We start from the raw sequence: 21,821 nt of genomic DNA on the forward strand, positions 1-21,821 counted from the left end.
CGTGGGTCCAAAGTTCAGGAGCAACCATGGAAATGGAAATCTCGTTGCAGAGTCAACAGCAGAGACTTGTCATGGAATCGAAAGACATATCCAGGAAGAGCCTGTGAGATGGGAAGACAAGAGGTTGGAGCCTGGGGGACACTGGTAGGTACTTAAGGGAACCTGGGAAGGAGGGGGGTTGACAAACGGAGATCAAGCAGTCAGAGGGCAAGGAGGATGGGGCCAGTACAGAAAGGATGCAGGGGACTGTGTTGAAGACATTGGCAGAGACAGCACAGACGCCCCATGAGATGAGGACCAATCAGAGGCCAGAGGCTGGCCCTGGCGACCCTAGGGGGTGGTTCTCAAAAGCTGTGAGGAACCAGATCTCAGTAAGTAAGTAAGGAAAGAGGAAGCAGAGGCCATATATAGGAGCTTCTCTTTCAAACCATTTAATGGAGAGAGGACAAGAGTCAGGAAGCTTCTAAAACAGAGGAAGGCAGGGAGTGGGTGGGCAGAGCATGAGCATGCTTGTGGTGTGACAGGGAAAAGCCAGTGAATAGCCATCCAAAGGTGGGGACATCAGCAGGAAGAAAGAGCTGCTGGACAAGCTGAGTTAGTCGGGTGAGAGGCCGGAGCCCAGCAGGGCACACGTGGAGGGAACAAGTGGAGCCATCTGTTCCTCTTGCAGGACGGAAGATGTTAAGTATAAAAGAACACACAGCTCAGTCTGGACGAAGTGAGAAAGGAGAGAAAATGCATCCCCTCATTCTGGTTTCCTCCTGGGAGAGGTGGGTCCAGGGCTCATGGGCCTGAAACGCACGCAGTTTGGGAGGAAGTCCTGTTTAAGAAAAAACACACAATTGGAGTGCCTGGGTGGCTCAGTGGGTTAAAGCCTCTGCTTTCGGCTCAGGTCATTATCCCAGGATCCTGGGATCGAGCCCCGCATCGGGCTCTTTGCTTGGTAGGGAGCCTGCTTCCCTTCCTCTCTCTCTGCCTGCCTCTCTGCCTGCTTGTGATCTCTGTCAAATAAATAAATAAATGGATAAAATCTTAAAAAAAAAAAAAAGAAAAAACACACAATTTACAAAATCAAAATTAGGGACAAAATGGATATTATTTAGAATGAGAAAAGGAGTCACACAAATTACACCACAAACTATACAATTCAGAAAATAATATGATTTCTATTCATTGACTGGCATGCCTCTCCAATACTTTATTTGCCCCTACATCTATGGCCATAGATTCTGATCATCTCTAAAATGGAGAAAATTTTATAATATTTTCTAAAGAAATCATAGAATAAGAATGCAATACTTCTCATGTGCTTGGTGGAAATTTACTTTTTATTTTTAAAATTTTTAAAAAGATTTTATTTCTTTATTTAACAGAGAGATCACAAGTAAGCAGAGAGGCAGGCAGAGAGAGAGGGGGAAGCAGGCTCAATCCCAGGACCCTAAAACCATGACCTGAGCCAAAGGCAGAGGCTTAACCCACGAGCCACCCAGGCACTCCAAGAAATTGATTTTTTAATATTGATGGGTGAGATGCATAAAGCTCGAAACCCCAACACAGACCACTTGGTGTTTGTAGAACTGCCATGGGCTTCTGGTCTGCAAATGCAGGAATTATAGTTTGCTCAAACGTGATTCCCATTAAAAAAGGTACAATGTGTGTCTTAGCTTAGGCCATTATAATAAAATACCCTAAACAATGTGGCTTAAATAACAGACATTTACTTCTTCCAGCTCCAGAAGCTAAGAAGTCTGAGATCGGGTGCCAGCTGGGGCAGGTTCTGGTGAGAGCCTGCTTCCTGGCTTATAGAGGCTGTCTTCTCGCTCTGTGCTCACAGGACAAGGAGAAAAACAAGCTCTCTGCTCTCTTCTTATAAGGCCACTAACTCCATCATAAGGACCCCATCCTCATGACCTCATGACCTCATCTAAACCAAATTACCTCCTGAAGGCCCCGTATCCAAATACCATCCCATTGGGTTTTAGAGTGTCAATGCCTACATGGGGGGAGGGGTGGGCACAAACGTTCAGTACATCAGAATGCATTAATAATTATTAACATTGCATTATCTGGCATGTTCCCAATAAGGAAGAATTCTTGTTTTGACTATGCCCTGAGAACCAAATCCTTTACTTATAATTTTATACATCAGAGAATTATACGAACTTACCAACTTTTCAGAAGACCGATTTCTGGCTCTGCTCATTTCAAATCATTTTCTCCTCAACACTATGCACCTGCTGTCGGCCTGTGTAAGACACATTCCCTTTACCATGTCTACCTCTACCTCCATGGGAGGAGGCCTGGGAGCTGCCTCTACCCCGGGGTGGCCGGCAGTAACCGACATTGATACGAAAGTGGCCCAAACACGTAGATGTTCCCTCGCTAAACTCCAACTAAATGTGTCTACAACTCAACTCCATTAGCTGAATCCCCAAATGCCCACAGCCACCTAATGCTACCTAACGTAGAGACATCTTAACCAGTGGGATTAAATTATCTTACTTTTATTTATATATATATATGTGTGTGTGTGTGTGTGTGTGTGTATGTATATATCTTACATTTGCAAACTTGACATATGTGTGTGTGTGTATCTTACATTTGCAAACTTGACGTGTGTGTGTGTGTGTGTGTGTGTATCTTACGTTTGCAAACTTGACAAAAACGCCACAGGAACACCTCATTAGGACCTCTCTCAGGGCCTGGAAGTGAGTGACTGTGCCAAACAAGGAGCTTTCCCTTCCAGGTGATTTGATCTCTGCCTGGGGGGCACAGGCTGTGAAGGGGAGGGTGGGAGCCATGATGAGACAGCTTACTGGGGGAAATGTTACTTGTGTATTAAGTCATTGAATCCTCTTAATGTTGCTGTGATGTTGGTACTATGAAAAATCTTCATTTTACAGATAGGGAAACTGAGTCATAGAGACATTAGGCAACGTGCCTGGAGTCACACATATAGTAAGTGCCAGACCTGGGATTTGAACCCAGGCAGTCTGGCTCATACTTGTACCTAGGACAGGAAGCAGCCTCTCCACAGCATAGCTCACAACCTCCATGGCCCCTTAGGACACTGCAGTCCCATCTATAACTTTCTGACAGCATATATTTTACTTATTTGCCTATTTTCTGTCCCTTGCTACTAAAATATAAACTCTCTGCAAGCAGAACTGTTTATTTTGCTCACTGCTGTCTCCCTGCACTTGGAATGATGCTTGGCCCACAGTAGGCATATAATAAATATTTTATTTATTTATTTTATAATAAATTCTTTAGTATTCTCCTAAGCCTTTTTTTAAGATTTTATGTATTTATTTGAGACAGAGAGAACATGGTGGGGGAGGGGCAGGACAGAGGGAGAGGGAGAAGCAGACTCTCCTCTGAGCTGGCAGCCTGACGTGGGGCTCATTCCCAGGACCCCAGGATCATGACCTGAGCTGAAGTCAGATGCGCATGTAACAGACTGAGCCACCCTGATGCCCCATTTTTCTAAACTCTTTGAGTTGAAGTACTCTAGTTGGAAGAATATAAATAAGTAATATCTTTGGAAAACTGCAAAAGAAAGTGAAAATTAGAGGAAGTGCATATCAATAAAAGGAGGGGGTGGGGGGGATTTTGTCTGAAATGAAATCCAGGAGAAAATGAAATTTATTATGTATTTTGAATATACATAATACATTCACTATGGCTCTGTTCTAAGTGTCTGTGATTCATGTTCTCCTGTCCCATGTCTCTCAGATCAGGTTGGTTATACAGGGAACCAACAGGGGTGATCAGATCATCTTGAAACTCAGATGATCTTGAGTGCCCAGTTGAGGTTTGAAATTCAAAATTTGTACTAACTCCTGATGGCGTGAGTATGTATTATGTGATTTTCTCCATTGATATTCAGGGCCCAAAGAAAATGGATAAATGGATCCAAAATTGAGGCTTTGATGACTGGCTGTGCCATTAAGTCAAAGGAGGAAAGAGATTGTATCTGATGATGACAATATCCTGAAAACCAAGAGGGCTGAAGGCCGTTAGCTGGGGAGACCAAAGGCCAGATGCCTTGGTAAGACTGAAGATGGGGGTTGCCTGTTAAGCATCTAACTGTTGGTTTTGGCTCAGGTCATGATCTCAGGATCCTGGAATGGAGTCCCATATCAGGCTCCTTTCTCAGTGGGGAATCTGCTACAGGATTCTCTCTCTCTCTCTCACTTTGCCCCTCTCCCTTCTCACTTTCTCTAAAATAAATAATTTTTAAAAAAGACTAAAGATGGGAGGAATGGCGGTGTAGGGGAGGAAGGTATAGGGCTGAGGTCAGGGTGGAATTTCCAAGTTCAAGATGTCAGAGGTGAAACAGTTCTAGGTGATGACAAGGTCTTGTAACAGGATAGGAGATATTGATGACAGGTGAGCACAGCTCTCAGATGAGTCATAGGATAGGAGAAAATTTGATAGGATGTGGGTTAGGCACGGATGTATAAGTTCATCGGCTTGAACCATGATTTGTAAACTGTAAAGCCAGCCTTAAATATCACCTTCTCCAACACTCCACTTTAAAAAAAAAAAAAAAGATTTTATTTATTTATTTGACACAGATCACAAGTAGGCAGAGAGGCAGACAGAGAGAGAGATTGGAGGAAACAGGCTCCCGCTGAGCAGAGAGCCCGATGTGGGGCTCGATCTCAGGACCCCAGGATCATGACCTGAGCCAAAAGCAGAGGCTTTAATCCGCTGAGCCACCCAGGCATCCACTTTTGACTGACAATACTTTATCTGTAATAATTATAAAATAATGACCCTCCCCAAATTAACAAACCAGGCTCCTAGCATCATCTCAATTCAGTAGGCTTATAAAGTCGGGGCGGTTTTGTTTATTGAAGGATTAATTCTGTTCACTTGCAGATAAACACACAAGAAAGAAATGTTCCTTCACAGCTCCAGATTAAATCCCTTTTAAGATGATACTGAAGAACCCATATTTTATTTGGTGTTACACACATCATAAAAGACTTGTGGTCTCCAGAAGTTCATATTCCAAGGTGACAAGCCCCTCAGTCAATGCATAAATATGATGCTAAACAATGGGAGGATGGATAAAAGCACTTATATCTTCCAGACATCCTGTCCATGAAGTGCTCCAATTACCAATACACCCAGCTGATTTTCAGAGAAACAAAGAACTTTACCAGATATTCACCAGGAGCTTTTAACATAGATAATAGAAGCTTGAAATTGGATGTAATGTCCAGTGAGGAGTAAGATTTCAACTTGTTTCAATGTCAGGTGCAGCTGGGGATAGGCAAAGAAATGTTTTGTTTGGTTTTGCAGACTTTTTTCGTTCAGTACTTAGCCTGAAACCTTAAAGAGGTTTCTGGGTATCAGAAATCCCAGATCAGCCGTAGCCAGCCAGGAAATTGATTTTACTTTAAGGGTATTCATAATAACAGAACCAATCTCTATGTTCATTAAATTCACCTGAAATGATAAGTCTCACAGAAGTCTTTCAAAGTGGAGATTTTGCAAAAAGGCTTTCAACCCTGCACATTTTCTAACCAGGGAGTAACTAGGCAATTTCTCCTCTCCCTGCTCTGGAGGAAAGATCGACAGGCACCTGGGTAATGTAGACGTTAGAAGTGAAGGAATCCATGTGCCAAATCTTGCATGTGAAGTAATTTTTAGAGATTTTATGGAGCTAGGGAAACAATTTTGCCCTTTCCATTTTTCCCCTACTGAGTTTTCCATATCTCCAAGACAGATGGAGCACATGTAACAAAACCAACCAAATGCAGAGAATGCAATCTGGGATATTAAAAATAAAATCTTTTCCAAATCTTCACAGGCTCCTTTAAAAACACTTCTACCCAAGTGCTAAAGCAGCTAACAGAGGTGTCTAAAAATGGAAAGAAGAGGTGCCCCAAGGGTTCTTTTTTTCAAAACCAGTCAGCATTAATATTTACTTCTCAGAAAGGGTTCTATACACAATCAGCAAATATGACCAAATTTAGTCATATGTGGATTGAAGATGATTATATCCCAGAGAGCTCTCCATTAAGAATCTTTAAATATAAAAATGTTGAATCTAATCCAGAAATAAGGCAAACGGGCAAATGCAATCAACACCCGGTTAAAATGTTAGTATTTCAATGGGCTTCAAATAAACACTCAGTACCATTATATTACTCAAAGAAACCAGTAAAGAGAATATGGTGAGGTAGATTTTGACATTGTATTGTTTGCCCTTTTACTAACTATAAACTCTTTATTATGGACATGCTGTAGCTTATATTTTACATTTTCATAGCATTCAAATTTTATATTTCTGTAATATTTAAATGTAGGAACCTATCAATCATGGCTCCTGGGTTTTTAATTTTCTATGTAAAACTAATTTATTCTGAACTGCATGTAATTTCAGATTTTCTAAGAGTAGATTAACCTCACAAAATTGTGTTCAAATATCACTATTCCTTTGCCATCATCCAAAGAATACATCAATATTCAATTAAATGTAAATAAAATTAATTTTTTTCTCCTTTTTTCCACTGGGACATATAAGTAAATTGTTTGAAAGGTATTACTGATGGAAATTAAATGTAAATTACTCATTTCTCAGTTTCTGGAACCTCTGTGCACTGGGAACTTATCTAGGTGCTGGCTATGAGCAAAGTGAACAAGGCCCAGTCAGGCTAAAGGGGTGCGGGGGGGGGGGGCGGGTAATGTATGGGCAAAGCCCCATAAATAAGCAAATGAATGAATAAGACCATTTCAGATAGTGATGAGTACTGTAAAGGAAAGGAAATCTGCTAATGGTATAGAGGGTGCTGAGAGGGGGTGAGGGGCAGGGAGCAGGGTGGTTGGGAAATTGGAGGCAGTGCTGTTTAGATCACTGGAGGGGAAGGAGTCAGCAATGCAAAGAGCTGGGAGCCCTGGGGTTGGGGGAGGGGGAGGCAAAGGGAACAGTGAGTGCAGGGAGGAGCTCGGTGTGTGGTGTGTTCATGCAACAGAAGTGTGGCCGGTGTGGCTGGGCTTGGCGGGGAGAGTAGTGAGAGATAAGATCCAGGTGTTAGAGCCAACTTTTGTAGTAAAGATTTGGAGTTTATTCTAAGAGTGAGAAGAAGCCATAGGAACTGACTGCATTCTTTTAAAGTCTGTCTCCTGCAAGGCAAATGGATGGGACGGGGCAAGAATGGAAACAGGGAGACCAGCTGGACGGATGTGGGACACTAGGAGAGCCACGATGGTGACCCCAAGTGGGCTGCTGGCAGTGGCCTTAGTGGGGATGATGAGAAGTGTTCAAATTCAAAACATATTTTAGAGATACAACCTAAAGGACTTGCTGGTAGTTAACTGCATTTTCCCAAGCTAAGTTCTCTCTCTTGAGCTACATTTCCAAAGCTTTTCTGAAACAATTTTAGGTCCAAGCTCCTTGTGCCTCACCTCCCTACTCATATGTGTATATATGCATATAAGTAGGCCTTTGGGCCTCAGGAAAATGTCCCCCCAAGCCCCCCTTTTTTTTAAGATTTTATTTATTTATTAGACAGAGATCACAAGCAGGCAGAAAGTTGGGGTGGGGGGGGAAGCAGGCTCCCTGCTGAGCAGAGAGCCCAATGCAGGGCTCTATCCCAGGACCCTGAGATCATGACCTGAGCTGAAGGCAGAGGCTTAACCCACTGAGTCACTCAGGTGCTCCCTGCCCCCAACCCTCTTAAATCACAGTTGGTCCAACTGGCTTATCCAGCTTTCCTTTGAATGTACCAAGTGCATTTCAGCTGCTTTTCTGTCTGCATATCCCAGAAATGACTCTCCAGACAGCTGTTCCTAGCTCCTGTCCCCTTACCATTCATACCCTCCTACAGACTCCTAGAGAAATTCTCACACAGTCATTTCATATTTGTGCATGACTTCTCACATCCCCAAGAGTTCTCCCCACTCTGGGGGTTGTCCTAGAAGCTGCAGCAGCCCCAGTAACATTATCACGATCCCCCTCAATGCTGGGGTCTTCACAAGCCTCAGTCATTTCACAGAGGACAGAAACCTACGAAGTGACATTTCACAGTTGGGAAAACTGGGATGTAGACAAGTTTGCATATCAAGAAACAATACCCAGCTAGGTTTTCAGTCAGGTGAAGCTCCACTGGGCTCTTAACCTCTTGCTTCTCCAAGAACTGCCTCCCCAAAAACTTAGGTAAGCATCATAGAACATGACTCTAGGGGCTCCTGAGTGGCTCAGTCAGCTGAGCATTGGACTCTTGGTTTGGGTTTAGGTCATGATCTCAGGGTCATGGGGTCTAGGCCTGTGTCAGCCTCTGTGCTCCGCAGGGTGTCAGCTTGTCATTCACCCTCTGCTTGCTCACTGAATGAATGAATGAATGAATGCGTGAATGAATGAATGAAATCTTAAAAAAAAAAAAAATACAGCTCTGGAACCAGATTGCCTAAAATTGAATCTGAGTGTCACCACATTTTAGTGGCCTGACTTTGGATGAGACACTTAACCTCTCTCTCTGTACCTCTGTTTGTTCATACATGAAGAACACACGATAATACTTGCCTCAGGAGGTGGGGAGTAAGGGAGCTACTGTTCACAGAGTGCTTAGAATGTGCCCTTGGCAAAGAACAAGTGCTTTGTAAGTGTTAGCTCTCACCCTCATCATTCTCTTGTCCCACCCACCGAGGCGTCACCCTCCTCTCTTATTTGTGCAATAGAAATTCAGCACTATGATTATGGAGTCGTTACCCAGCCTCCTAGGAAGGTGTGCAGCAGGTGGATGTGGTTAGGGGAGAGAACAGTGGGGTCATTAGAGAAAAGCTCGGTGGGGCAAAGTGATGAGGTGAGCTCAGAGATACTAGAGAGACACTTAAGAAGTTGTGATTAATTTACTTTGAATAATGCATTGATGTGAAGACATTTTTAAAGCATTCTTCAGATTAAGTTACCTACCATTCCGAGGTTCATCTCACTGAGCAGGAAGTGTGTGGAGTGGACAGGGGCAGGCTGTCTTCTGCAGTAACTCAGAGCTGAGCTTCTGCATCTCAAGTTCTTGCCTTCCCTTCCCTGTTTCACTGGAGTTATGGGGATGTTGGCAGTCAAAGTAAACCAGATTTATCTGTGGTCACAATGCATTTCAGCAGCTTAGGATGATAAAGTTTACTTCGTGTTCATGCTACAAGTCCCCCATGGAAGGGACAAGTAGGTTTTACTTACTGAGGAACCAGACTGGCAGAGGCCCCATCTCAATGGGCTTACTTGATCATAGGGGCAGGGGGAGAAGGAGCATGACAAACCACACGTTGGCTCTTGAAGCTTCCACCTGGATATGATCCATCATATTGCTCAGATTTCTTTTGCCAAAGCTGGTCATATGGCCATGCCTGGGCTTAAAAGGGAGAACTTGTATAATTTTTCTACAGGAAGTTCCCCAAATACTTGGGGACAAATTACCACAAGGAGTTAACTGAAAGTTAACAGAAAAACCCCTCTAAAAGTTACAGCTTAAACAATTAAGGGGTTATTTTCTTACACAACAAGAAGTTTGGAGGTAGGTCAAGGCTCAAATTGATAAATCCAGTAGCTCAAAGATGTTTTTAGGGACCCACTTTATTGCCATCTTTCTACTTTCCCATCCTTAGGAAATCAGCAATATATCTCTTCAGGGTCACAAAATGGCTGCAGCAGTGCCAGCCACCACATGCAGAAAAGTTAAATCCAGTGAAGAATGGAAGTGTTTCCTTCCACTAGTTGTATAGCATTGAGAAAATCTTTCCCAGAAACCCCAGCTTACCTTGGGTCCTGTCAGTCAGAATTAAATCACAAGACCATGACTCATCCCATCATGAGCAAAAGGAAAGACCACTTCTTGGGATAAGAAAAGGCCTATTTTCCCTTTGCACAAACAACTCTGATTTCTATAAGGAATATGCCACTGAACATAAGAAATCAGGAAAACGTAACCCAGTTTTACCAATTATGGTAAGCTCCTTTATTCAGGGTGTAAGTAAAGAAGGACAATTCCTTTATGAAAAGCCAACATTAGTGCTTACATAATAATTATTCACAGTTAAATAACTATGGGCAAATAAAGCAAGCAAAACAGGCATCTAACAGAGAAGGATCATTTACCTAAGGGACAGGGAAATAAGAAACTACTTTGGATTGATATTACATCCATCTCAAAAGAGTTGACCAAAAGAATTCACCACTCCCTTCTTTGTGGCTACCCTGGACTACAGCTTAAATGTTCTTTCTTCATCATTCACCCACACACTTCATTGCCTTTATCTGTGTACCTGTCTCCAACTGCAAGACGATAAGCTCTTTGAAAGATGTGGCCTGTTCCATTTGTTTATTGTTGTGCATGCTAAAAAGAATAAAGGGTACATCATTTGATTGCCCACTGTGTACCAGAACCCATTCTAAATTCTAAATGAATTGATTCTTGTAATACAACTGTCCCATGAGTCATATGCTATTATCTATGCTTAATACATAAAGAGTTGTAGGGTAAAAAGGTTAAGTCATTTGACCAAATGTATACAACTATTAACTGATAGAGTTGAATTTCAAATGAAGGTAGCCTACTTGGGTTATGTGTGGCACGTTTGCCCCCAAAATGGATGAACCCAATATGTTTTAATACACAATATGAAGGTGTCAGAGAACAGGAGTGAAGGACAAGTGACATTGTCTTTTATTTACATGTAGAATTTGAAATTAAGTATGATAGACTTAAATTCTCTGAGGGTGGAGAGCATGTATGTTTCTCTTGCTCAGTATGGAGTCTCTATCTCCTAGTATACTTCCTGGCACACGGTGGGTCCTCATGTGTTCCTGGGAGTGGGGGAGGGAGGATGGGAGGGACCGTGGGGGAAGGAAAAAAGGGAAGGAGGGAGGAAGAGGGAACAAATGAATAAACACAGTTAATGTCTTTCTCTTGCTCCTTAGATTTTCTACATTTTCCTGTTTATTTCTATGGATAATTTGGTGTCTAAAATCTGTATCTTACCTAAGGTAGAAGGAAGTATTAGTTTCTCTAAGTATCAAGGGTTCTCAAAGAGAAGAGTTTAAATGCAACATTGTTACAGAGTAGGGAGGCCTCTCTGCAGGTCTATAATTTATTTGGCTTTTGAAACAAAGTGTCTTATTTAAAGTAGATTTTTTTCTCTCAAATGGAAACATTTTTTAGGAATTTGGACTTGTGCTTTTTCTTCTAACTGTGTGCAGCTTGAAATGTCAATACCATGCATGGACATATTGATTTTTTTTTTTAATCAATGCAAGGCCATAGACAAATGAACAGCAATAATTAAAGAAATGGCCACTGTCAGTAGATGGAAATATTACTCTAGCAGTCCCTTTTAGCAGCAGCACATTTCAGGAGATAAATAATAGGTTGGGACCACTAAAAACACCACGTTTCTTCTTTATTTTAAAACCAGCATCATTGGGGGCTGCTTCCATAGAATGTTCCAGTCATACAGATTTAATACATTAGACCTAATTTTAGACCACATAGACCCCCACTCTAGTTTCAATCAACAAAGTAAAATCCTGATGAAACTGAATCATTGCACTGTTGTCACAAGTGAATTTTAACTGTTCTTATTCATAAAGGGTATCCAAGTTTCTACTGTTGACTCTGTTGTTCTGATTCTTATCCAGAGAGCTAATTTTAAAAAGTGTGTCTATGATCTAACCTTGAACTAGAGCTTCATGAGTCCCCGAATATCCCAACTTCCCCCAATATTCCATTTTTTTCCCTTTGTTCTTTATTCTCAGATGATTTTCAGATTTCATTCAAATTTCTTTGAGCTATTAGGGATTTTTTTCAGATGTCTCATCCAATTTCAATATATCAATGAACTCACTGATTTCCCTCTGCCATCTGTCTTTCTCTCCTAGGTTCTGTCCCTTGGTTGATGGCACCATCATTCACTCTGTGATCCAAAGCAACATTTAGCCACTTTTGATGGCTCTTGTTTTCCCACTTACATCCAGTTAGTTGATAAGTCCTTTCATTCAACCTCTATCTAGACCCATACTTTCCTTTTCACTCCACACCCTAAGTCAGTTCCTCATCAGCCTCACCCAGAATATTGCAGCAACCCCCCACCCCCAACAACTAGCTTCCACTGTGTATCTCTTATTCCCCCAACCCATCTTTTATATTTCCATTCAGTTATTTTCTAACAAAGAGATACATCATGTTTCTTTCCTGCTCAGAAACCTACAATGGTTCACTATTGCCAATTTTTAAAAAGTACAAACTCTTTAATAACATTCAAGACTTGGGGCATCTGGGTGGCTCCGTCAGTTAAGCATCTGCCTTTGGCTCAGGTTGTGATCCCAGAGTCCTGGGATTGAGCCCTGCGCTGGGCTCCCTGCGCTGGGAACCTGCTTCTCCCTCTGCCTTCCACTTCCCTTGCTTGTGCTATCTCTCTCTTCTGTCAAATAAATAAATAAAATCTTGAAAAAAAAATCTTAAAAAAAAAATTTCAAGACTCATCTTCAATTACTCCCAGCCTGCCTTAGCAGTCCCGTTTCCCATCATTACCTGCACATATATGTGTACTCCTCAGATTTATGTGATACTCCTCAGTTCTATCTACCTGGCAAAATCCAAATTACCCTTCCAGGCCTAGTTCAAATACCCTCCTTGGTATCCAGGCAGAGTTAGTCAGTCATTCTCTGCTCTCATATCCTTTTGTTTCTAATCTTATTCTGCCCCTATCTTAGGTCAGGTTCCTGGATGCAGACCCTGAGGAGAGGATTTGTAAGAAAGTCTTTTCTTTTCTTTTCTTTCTTCCTTCCTTCCTTCTTTTCTACGATTTTATTTATTTGACAGAGAGCACAAGCAGGGGGAGCAGCAGGCAGAGGGAGATGTGGCTCCCCAGTGAACAGGGAACCTGATTCAGGGCTCCAACCCAGGACCCTGGGATCGTGACTTGAGCCCAAGGCAGGTGCTTAACCAACTGAGCCACCCAGGTGCCCCACCCAGGAAAACGTTTCCTTAAGGAAATACTCTCAGAAGAGATTGGCGAGTGCAGGAGAAAAGGAGACAGGCAAGAGAAAGGGATTGAGCAAGGGTGACTTTAGATAAATGTCGCAGAGGGAGTGGCTCAGCCTCATTCAGTAGAGAAAGCCCGGATATTAATTTATGTCCTGCTCTATGGCAAGGGGGCTGGGCCTTCCTGCCCCCAAACCAAGCAGTCACTAGCAAGGAACTCAACTCTCAAGCACTTCCTGCTCCCTGAATATGTTCGCAGTACTCAAGGACAGCCACTCAAGGCATCAAAGGTGCAAGCCATTGGAAGCAAAAGTATGTCAGAGCTGAATGGAGGAAAATGGGAATGGTAAAAAGGGATCCCCAGGCATTTGGGAGGAGTCAGATAGTGTCAGCTATGCTCCTCTGCATAGTCTGCCTTGTTTCCACCTCTACACCTCCAGCCCGGGACAGTGAGTTACTTGGGAGGGAAGACCCCCTTCTTAGTCGTCCTTATGTCCCTACGGCAGGGAAGATATTACTTCACACCCAGAAAGTGCTTAAATAGCATTTATTGGTCTGAACTAAATACTCATTTTGTAGGTCTTTTACAACATTTTGCTGCTACTAATCATATTGCTGAGATTTTTCCCCCCCTTGCTGGTTTTAGCTCACTAATAAAAGATAGGGCTTCTGGGGTTTCAAAACCTAAGGTTCAACTTTTCACCTTGTACTTTCCTCCAGGGCAACAATTTGCTCAGCATATCTCTTCCTAAATTCCAAGACAGGCTGCTTGCTCTGCTCAGTCAAGACTGCCAACCCAAGAAACATTTTCGAAAGATCACAGTCAACATCATTGCCAAAAGAAGAAGTTCTTGGCACACAAAAGACCTGGTTCAATATGAGATGCCAGATGGTGATTTCAACTTCAGCTAAATTCCTGCTGAAAAAAGTGTTTGAACTGCAGATGAGAAAAGCTTCTATGACAAATTTCCAAGCGTTAGAAGCTTCAGAGGGAGATGGCAAGTGTTGATACACCGCCCCCCCCCCCCTCAAGCACATGCATACACCACAGACTTACTACCTGCAGCTGGTAATTAAGATTCCCACAAAGATGCCTCTGCTTTTTAAGAAGACTGAGCCCTGACTTAATTTTTACGAATATCAAAGTGTATTTACTGAGCCCATTGAAAGTAAATCCTAGTTGATTACATGTAGTGTTTTTCAAAGCATCTGCTTTCATTAGCATCTGCTGTAAGTTTTTTTTTAGTATCTGGAGGTAGTTCTTATTCCTCTCTACCAATAACTTCATTATTAAGCCAATTAATAATAAGCATGTCTTCCCTCCCTAATTAACTTTCTTTCTTTCTCTCCCTAATTTCAGATTACAGGGAATATACATGAAGTATAAGTTGATGGTGCTCTGCCTGGACACTCTTGGGTCCCTGACTCCCTTTTTCCTTCCAGGAGACTGAAAGCCCAGCTCCCCTGATTCCAGAGCTCCATTCAAGATTTAGCTGAGATTGGGACTTTGCCTCAAAGTGTGTGCCCTGGGCTGGTTCCTTCTCTTCTACTTTCCCTGTCTTGCTCCTCCCTCCCCATCCTTCTCCTCCCCTGAACTCCCTTACAGAACTAATGAACATTTCTTTAACAACATTCTTGCACCCAAATCCTCATCTCAGGGTCTGCTTCTGGGGAAATGGCTTAAAATTCTGTGCAATGGGAAAATTCAAGGCATTTCATGCTGACATAGAGAAGGGCCATGTTTCTGGGGCAAGAAATGTATGCATACCTACTTTATCAATCAAAATTTAGAAGGAAATAGTAGATACACTCAAATTAGTTATTTGGAGAGTAGTTAATCAAAGGACAGGTTATGAAGGGGTGGAGTGGGAGAGAAACAAGGAGAGTGCCTGCCTGGAAACTTATAACAGGGGGTGCCATTACCAACCCTAGGCTCCACTGGAAAGTGGAGAACTGGTGATGGAGTTGCATGGAGAGGGCTGTGGGACAGAAGTTGTGATTTTAAGGGATGCCGCCAGCCTAAGGGACCCTACACGGAGCAAGCTGGCCAAATACCCCGATCTCATGCTTCTTCATTCCTTCTGTCTTTTACCAGTGATCCCATCAGCTGAACCTAATGGGAAGCCAGGTGCAAAACAGCCCCATCACACAGCACATCTAAGCTGGCCTCTAAGGACATAGGGCAGATGAAGAAGGGCAGAGAGGGCATCCAGAAGGACAAACAGAAGCTATCCAGTGTACCTACCTATTTTCTCTCTCTCTCTCTCTCTCTCATCTGTCGTACACACACACATACACACACACAGTTCTTCCTGTTCTTGATTTTGACTTGTGACTAGACACACATAAATAGACCCTGATTTTTCTGTCTGCTGATCTTGTTTCTTTCTATCTTATTTATACTTCAGAGGACCCAGAGATAAGGCTGAATGATGTTACTCATCATATAGACTATCAATAATCAAGAATCAGACAAAATACATTTTTTATTAAAGTCTGAGTATAGTATCATTTCAACAGTGGATCCCAAACCCCAGCCTCTAAGATGGCAATTTTGGTAGACTGAAATGTGACTCACATAGCTTGCTACCATAAAATTTATCATCTCTTTGACCTCACCATTTTGGTGTAAAGAGCTCCAATTTCTATCCCTAGAGAACTGTACCCATTTTCTCCCAATTGAAAACAAAATACAAATCAAAGATTTATGTTGTTTTTTGTAATGATGTGTCTAATTGCTTTCTCACCAACCCAGGTGCAAAGATGCCCTCATTATTTGGCTTACTCCCAGATGTCCTCATTATTGGAAGCAATGCTCTCTTTCCATGGGTCTCATTTTCTGTGTTTGAAATGGTCATTTTCCCCAAAAGCAGCTCTGGCTTGGTTCAGAATATAAAGCTCCATGAAATGTGCAGAATGAAGACAAAGGGTCACTCAGTTATTTGAAGGTCTTTGAGATTAATCATAGAAAACAACATCCTGATCCTCGGGAGGCTGGCAGGAGCCAATGTGGGGGAGATGAAGGGTAGATGATGGAGAAGCACCACTTCCCATATCCCTGGGGGACAGGCCATGCTCAGCAGTGCCTTCTGAGCCTCTAGCTCTCTCTCTCTCTGCTGGGTGCCTCGCAGACTCAGATATGGCTGAGCAGAAATCAGGTAGGTTGTGGTGTAGCAGATGGCCTACAGGGCTGTCATTTCTAAGTATTAAAATAATATATATTGGGCTATTTTCTTCTGAAATTTTATTTTTAAGATACTTTGGGGGGGGTCCAAAGCTTTTAGAGGGTAGTGATTTAAAAAAAAAAAAAAGTCTCTAAACACCAGGCTTTCTTTTGAGGCAACTGTTCACATCACCCAGGCAAACTAACCACAGAAGGGGGTGTGAGAGGGGCTGAGCTTGCCTGGGCATCTGATGTGGTCACTGTGAGATTATGTGGAGCAAGGCACCCAACCATCCAGAACCCAAGTTCCTAGTAACAAGAAGGAATGAGGTGAGATGAAATTAGAATCCTCTTCTTGTCCTAACATTGCACTGTGAGCTACAGTAACCACTGGCCACATATGGCTGGTCTAAACTGAGATGTGCGGCCGGCGCCCCAAATCACCAGATTGCTAAGACTCAGTACAAATGCAAACGTCAGGTATATCATTAAAATTTTTTATATTTAAAGTGGAAGTGATAACAATTTGAAGTATCCTGGGTTAAATAGAATATAAAAATTTTACTAATTTACTATTTAAATTGTGGCTACTAGAAATTATAGAATTATACATGTGTTTTATATTACATTTCTATGGGACAGAATAGTTTTATAAATTTATTTATTTATTGAACTATTTAAAAATATATGTTTCTGCCCCTGGGGGAATATATATATATATATATATATATATATATAAATATAAAATAAAATTATTAAAAAAACCAAAAACACAAAAAAAACCAAAAAAAAATAAATAAAAATATATGTTTCTGGATTCCCATTTCATCTGGATGCACCTCAAATTCTAGAAAACTTGCAGTAGTCTTGCTTAGGAAATAATGTTATATCATTTTTCCATGCAAAGGTCTTTTTAGAACAAGAGGTAAAAATTTCATGTCATGCTGGCTAAGTGTTGAAGAGAGTGTGAGGGGAAGAAATGACACTCAAGTGAAGTTCGAGTGTCAGTCTTTAATTTCTAGAACAGTAGAACATTTCCAGATTGCAGAGACATGAAAATAGATACTACCCAATGTAAAGAGCAACCCTCCTCCCCTGCCGCGCACACTCATGCAACATCTCTTCCCCACGTGAGTGCCAAATATTTGGAAAGCACCTAAATGCTCAGCTCATGAGCTCCAGAAGGCACATGTTCAATAACCACTTCCTGCTGTGTGTTAACTGCTGGGTCAAATAAAGAACAGTAGATAGAGAAACAGAGACAGGGTATTACAATATGACTTTGGACTGATGATCGGGGCAGAAAGAGCAGCACAAGGAAGATTCAGAGGCACATGAGAGCAGAGAGGAAAGAGGGTGTGTTGTCGGGGGACACTGAGCAAACATCCATCTGCAGGGATCAAGTAGGGCCTTGCCTATCAGGAAGGAGATCTAGGACGTGACATGACAGATGCTGGGCTGAATCATCTAATGGAAGTCATGTTTTAGGGGACTCATCCCTCTCTTCCCTGTCATGCTATATGTGTGTGTCCCCCGACTGGAGGACCTAATTAGAATCCAGTGCTACCTAGGGGCGCCTCAGTGGCTCAGTTGGTTAAACATCTGCCTTTGGCTCAGGTCATTGTCTAGCTCAGGTCATGATCCCGAGGTCCTGGGATTGAGGTCTTGGTCAGGCTACCTGCTCAGTAGAGAGTCTACCTCTCCATCTGCCCCTCTCCCTGCTTGTGCTTTCTTTCTCTCTCTCTCTCAAATAAATAAAATTTAAAGAAGAAGAAGAAGAAGAAGAAGAAGAAGAAGAAGAAGAATCATCATCCAGTGCTACCTAATGTTATTCCCTTACTCTCTCCTCTGTATGTTTTTTGCTTCCCTGAGGGAGAATGACACAGTCAAGGGCAAGAGCCAAGGTTGATATTTCTTTTGAGTATCTCATGATTTCCAGGACAGTTGTAGGCACAAACTAGGTAATTCAATGCTTACTTTAAAAATAATAATAATGAATTAAATTGTGCTAAATCCCTGTGTCCTCTTCTTTCATATATTTCATGAGGGAAAATAGGGAATCCTAATTCTTAATGAGGTTTCTTCAGGGACAAAAGTGTAAATCAATTTGCCTTCTATTTCCTGTCCCTTTCCGGTATATATCTCCTTTCTTCCCGGCATCTTCCTGGGTTCTTACCACCATTATTTTGTCACTGAAATTTTCTCCTGGGCTTTGACTTGTGCATCTGGGTAGAACCCAAATTTCCCCCTTCCTCCTTTCACCACTCATTTCCTTAGGTTCTTGGGGGGAGAGTATGGTGCCCCTTCCCCCCAGACAGTCCCTGGCTTGGACTAGAAATTATGATCTGCTTTAACCATTTAGCCCTCCCTGATGCAGCTCTGTAACTTACCTGAAGGTTGTTTGTTTGTTTCTTTATTTTTTAAGATTTTATTTATTTATTTGACACACACACACACACACACACAGAGATCACAAGTAGGCAGAGAGGCAGGCAGAGAGAGAGGGGGGGAAGCAGTCTTCCCGCTGAGCTGAGAGCCCTATGGCAGGGCTCCATCTGAGGACCTCGAGATTATGACCTGAGCCGAAGGCAGAGGCTTAACCCACTGAGTCACCCAGGCACCCTGAAGATTGTTTCTGATCAGTTCACATGGTCAGAGAAATAACAAAGGCATTTATTGAAGAAGTGTAGAAGGGCTGGGAGTTACCATGGAGGGACAGAAGCATTTTTGTTTTGTTTTTTGTTTCTGTTTTTTAAAGATGTTACTTATTTGTCAGAGAGAGAGAGAGAGAGAGAGAGAGAGAGACTGGACACAGAGGGGGAGCTGCAGAGGGAGAGGGAGAAGCAGGCTCCTTGCAGAGCAGGGAGACTGATGTGGGGCTCGATCTCAGAACCCTGGGACCATGACCTGAGCTGAAGACAGATGCTCCAACAAGCTACCCAGGCGCCACCTGTTTTGCTTTGTTTTTAACTGTACTGTGAAAGAAATAACTTATACTTGAGTGTGACTCTGGGGGAGGGTAGACTGAGTCTGAAGATAACTTTGTAGATCCCAGGAAATTTACAAAGCCTGAATTTTCTCTCTCTTAAAAAAAAAATCCACTTTTGTTGTCCTGATTTTAAACTAATCATTACAAAGTTACTTCAAGAAGAAAGATTATTCCCTCGATTATTCTTTGGTTAACTTTTTAGAGCTTTTAGCCACCTGAGAAAGCCAATCCAATACTGAAGAGTGTTGCCAAAAGCCACTCAAAAACGTCACCTATCTTAATACTTTAAGAATCCTGAGTCCCTGAACAAGGCTCTTTGTAAGGTAAGAGTTAATATCAGAGACAGATGAACTGCAATGGATAAAAGTGAAATGTGGTCCGTAAAGGCTGGGTAAATGTTTCTGGCTCTTTTCTTTTTTCCTTCTATTGAGTATCATGCAGATTTGGAACCTGGCTACTATTTCTGCTATCTTCATTTTTGTTTAACAGAAAAGCACAAGTAATAGGTTCTAAGGTAAGTCCCTGCTTTTTTCCAGTGACTCTAGAGTGCACTAAGATTAACCTTTCCCCCCAGTGCAACCTAAATTGCAGGCACATGGTATTAAATTATCTGTCTTGGTAAGACTGTCCTTGCAAAACTACACCGCAAAGTAGCCATGCTCCGGGCTCTCCCCTCCTCTGCCTCAAGGCTGGAGGTTGGATGTCATCCCAGGTTTCTAGCCTCAGCATTAAATCCACCCCACTCTCCCCCCTCAAGAAAGAGTATCTTTTGTTTCTCAAAACACACAACCCCCACCAATTCTGACCTTTTTTCATAGGGAGTGAATACCACCTCCAGAATCCCGACTCCCAAGAATCACCATTTTGAATTAATGAGCAATCCCAACCTTAAGGATCTTGCAGGTAAAAAGGGATGCTCAGAGAACATAGGATGAGGCTCCCATGGCCGAGATTAGGTGAAAAAAGGAAACATCTCTTCATTCTTACCTTCTAAGACTATTGGCTGTTTCCCTCCCCAGTGAACAATCTTCTCTATTTATAAGATGACACCTACGTAAGTATTCTGGTCACAAGTTAACTATCCACTTAACAGTGTGTCTGTGTGTTGTCTAATTACTACTGGATGGAACCGCCAAATACGGTTTATATACGCATAAAGTATATAAGTGTGTGTGTGATAAGAGTATTAAAAGCGGGGGGTGGGGGGAGGAGTGAGTATGTGCTGAAAGAGAACTTGGCTCTAAAATAAGACTGATACGCTTTAAAAAACAAACTTTTAATTTGGGGACAACTGTAGATTCACATTAAGTTTTAAGAAATAGTATAGAGAGACCCCTTATAAACCTTTTATCTGATGGTAATATTTTGAATAATGTAGTACAATATCACAACCAGGAAACTGACATTCATACAGTCCTAGGGCCTTATTCAATGTCACCTCTTTTGTATGTACTCATTGTGTATTTAGTTTGGTGCAGTTTTGTCACACATGCTTTTGAATCTCAGCTAAGTACTAGCTGTGTGACCTTGAACAAACTCCCTAGCTACTCTGAGGCCCAGTTTCCTCATCTGCAAAATGGGTATAATGTCTGTCTTCTAAAGATGGTGCCAGGATTAAGTAAGATCATTTCTGCTAAGTTTCCAGCACACTAGATTCTCAATAAATGCTGGTTTCCTTCCTGTCTATCCCTTGTTCTTTCAGTAGCAAGGGAATATCCTCCAGTTTCTTGCAGAAATAACCAGACTTGTGGGTTATAAGAAATCAGGCGGCTCCTTCTTCAAGGCCAATGCATTTAACCCTGCCGTTCAAAGAGAGCAAAGTGGATGTCACCTGCCCACAGCTGCTGCCTGAAGGCCTGGACTTGGGATCCTATTTGTATCCAGATAGAAGTGTAGAGATGGGGGTGGGGGGAGTGAAAAAGGAGAGACTCTGGGGGAGCTGTGGAGTAGGGGTAGGAAGCGGTAAATACTGAACAACCGTTGGCTGGAGAACTACCAGTTCCAAGGATTTTTCATCCGGTGTGGCTAGTGACCAAGGGTTGGATGTACCCGCGGAAGGCTAGATAGGAGGCGGGAGCCTCTGAAGACATGGTGGGCAGGTGCGGAGCCCAGTTTAGACCTGGAGGGGCGATAACCCTCTTTCCAGAATTCAGTCAAGTCTAGAGCTCTTCTGTCTTCTGGAGCCCTCTTTCAAGGACCGCCGAAGAGCGCTCAAGGGCCAAGAAATCGAGGACCGCCCGGGGGCAAGAGAGGCACCTGAGTCCCCACCTGGCTGGAGGAGGAGGCCTTTCCTCCACACGGAGACGTGGCTGGCTGGGAGTCCTAGGGGCAGCCGAGTGTGAGCGGGCGGGTTTGGAAGGAGAGGCTAGAGGGCAGGGGGGTCGCGGGGTGGACGCGCTAGCCCCTGCTTGGCGGCGACCTCTTCCACCTGCACCCCGCGAACCTGTCTTTTCCAAGTTCAAATCTCCAAAGCAACCGCCCCAGCGTCACGCAGCAGCCAAGCCGGGGCCGGGGCTGTGTTCCCGCGACCCGAGCAGTCCCGGGGAGTCGGGGCGCAGTCCACGTCGAGGTGGGGGCTGGGGGAAAGGACCCCGCGAGGGCCGGGACACTGCTCGGCGCTCCTCCCGGGGCCGCCCCCAGCGCCGCGGGCCGCGGAGGAGGAGCCGCGCCCGGGCCG

At 43.0% G+C, this 21,821-nt stretch overlaps 1 protein-coding gene and 1 long non-coding RNA gene across 2 annotated transcripts in view; one reads left to right on the forward strand and one right to left on the reverse strand.

Annotated features, from left to right (window-relative positions):
* Positions 1–5,274, reverse strand: part of ABHD12B (abhydrolase domain containing 12B) — a 67,492-nt gene extending 62,218 nt beyond the window's left edge. The window contains exon 1 of the mRNA XM_032871139.1: positions 5,183–5,274. The gene's annotated coding sequence lies outside the window, so the exon portion shown is untranslated. The remainder of the gene's footprint in view (positions 1–5,182) is intronic.
* LOC116875563 lies at positions 94–14,144 on the forward strand. Its single transcript, XR_004384225.1, has 3 exons — positions 94–144; positions 3,890–4,051; positions 13,713–14,144. It is a non-coding gene; the product is annotated as an uncharacterized LOC116875563 (long non-coding RNA).
* Positions 14,145–21,821: the final 7,677 nt, after the last annotated feature.

The sequence above is a fragment of the Lontra canadensis genome, unplaced genomic scaffold, assembly GCF_010015895.1.
Source record: "Lontra canadensis isolate GAN:19392208 unplaced genomic scaffold, GSC_riverotter_1.0 scaffold42, whole genome shotgun sequence".
Taxonomy (NCBI): domain Eukaryota; kingdom Metazoa; phylum Chordata; class Mammalia; order Carnivora; family Mustelidae; genus Lontra; species Lontra canadensis.